Raw genomic sequence first — 2,234 nt, 5'->3', positions numbered from 1 at the left:
TACTATGGTATGATTCCATAAAGACAAACATGCTTTGTGAGTTTGTCTAAGCCGTAAGTGCGGACATGCTGTGTGAGTCCGCCAGGTAATGCTGTGTGAGGTAGTCATCTCCTGTACGCCACTAGCTTTGTGAAGTGTATTGTTTAAACTGTATGCATGATAAAATATGACGTTTTGTGAACCCTATTTTTTTTATGTGGTGTATGCATTAAACCGTTAATTCACTAGGCCCTTGGCTTACCCAACTCCTTTAAAAAATAATTGTACAACCAGGTCGTCTCATACACGGGAATAGTAGTAAGGGAAAAGAGAAAGTTTAGAACCGGCTATCGCGGAATAAAGGCTTGGCGTGGAGACTATCCGGAACTTGATATGGATATCTTTAGACATATGTTCCTTTTAAGTTTTATTAGTTTTAAAAAGATATATACACTTCCGTTGCGTTGAACTATTTAGATTTTATGGCTTATTTATGTTTGGACGTTATTATATTAAGGAAAAAAAATTGGGTTTTTACAAGTGGTATCAGAGCCTTAGTTTAAGAGAAATAGGTTATTAATTTTAGCCTAAGCTTAAACTGAGATGGAGTATAAAAGACAGAAACAGGAAAAAGGTTATATGATTTAATATTGTTATAGTTGGTTAATTTGCCTTTAAGTTTTGAAAGTGTGTTGGAAGATGATAGATTCTTCACTGTGGTTTTATAGGAATATGGTTTACACCAAGCATACTAGGAGCATTGGCCGTCGAGGAGGTAGGGCCGAAGGTAGTGCGGTAGCTGGACTAGGACCAAGGGGTGGAGTCGGGGAACGTGACCGTACAAGCTCTAGTCGCAGTAGCAAACACTCTAGGAGGTTGAGGAGCCGTTCTAGGGGTCACGTGAGCGTTTCAAGGGCTGAGTCATCTCAACCCACACCTTTAGAGGATTCTTCTTATGATCCAACAGAGGAACCTTATGAGGAGTACACCCCACGCACGCCTACTCGTGAGGACTTAAAAGAGAATATAACGAATTTGTGTGGTGAGAATAATGAACTGAGAACAGAATTGTCTAAGATTCAAGTGGAAAAGACCAAAATGGAATTGTGGTTGAACAACTTGCAAATGGAACATGTTAACTTAGGGGGAGAGTTAAACAAGGTGTTAAAAGAAAATGATGAACTTTGGAAGAACAACCATGACATGGCGTGGAAGCGTGTGAAGTTAGAGTGGGAAAGAAGGATTGCCGCCCGGTCTTGAAAAGTGCGATTGGGAGACCGTGCTCGCTATTACCATGGAGTGGCCTTGAAATATGTAAGCTTGACCAAAGAGTATTTTTCCAGCTGGGCACATCAATACCATCATGGCCCGAGCTTGGGATTTATTTGGAAATACCGTCCAGATAACACTTATGAGGAATTTGTGAAGATCGTTAATTACCCCACGGACACGCCTTGAGTGAGAGGGTGAGAAAGAAACATAGTCTTGCGTTAAGTACTTTCTGGTTAGGATATTTTTGGATATTAACCGGCCTTGAGCCTGGTTTATTTTGTTTTATTTTGGTTTGTGTAATAGCCAGTTTGGCGTAGTAAGCAAGACTTATGTATTGACATATTTTTGGCATGCAATATATTATTTTAGTGTTTAATCTTATTGGGTGAATGTTGGATGAGTAGGTTATACATAAATATGCTTATAAATGTAAATGTTTAACGCACACATCAATAATATCGCGACGGTCAGGAAGGACAGCATCGGTTACACCCGATGCAGTAAACCCACCACCTATAGGAGCCACCCCTATTGTACAAGAGACCCGACCAGCATCGGTTGTGGCCGCAAGGACCGTTAGCACGCGGGGACGGGGTCGAGGAAGAGGAAGGGGACGAGGTAGGACTCAAGCGACACAAAATGAACCTGAGCCCTCTGTGCAAGAAAGCTCTGCATCTAGAAGAGGTCGGGGCAGGGGGCGAGGACGAACCCGGGAAACCGTCACTAACCCTGTGGACATCATTGCTTAGGAGGTGACAAGAGCCTTGCAAGCTGCCTTGCCTGCAGTTATAGCTCAGGTACGAGAGGCAGAGCTGAAAAATCAGGAGGATAGTGCGATAAGCAATAGAAGAGGAGATATTAGTGATTCAAACAACAGAGAAGACCGACATGAGAGGTCAAGACCAAATAGTCCTGTCAACACGAGCACGGGACAACAAGGTTGTAATTATAAGACCTTTCTAGCATGTAAGCCCCAACCCTTT

The sequence above is a fragment of the Cynara cardunculus genome (genome assembly GCF_001531365.2).
Source record: "Cynara cardunculus var. scolymus isolate 2C chromosome LG 5, CcrdV1, whole genome shotgun sequence".
Lineage (NCBI taxonomy): Eukaryota > Viridiplantae > Streptophyta > Magnoliopsida > Asterales > Asteraceae > Cynara > Cynara cardunculus.
The sequence above is the reverse complement of the archived record's forward strand: the minus strand, read 5'-3'. Positions refer to the sequence as shown.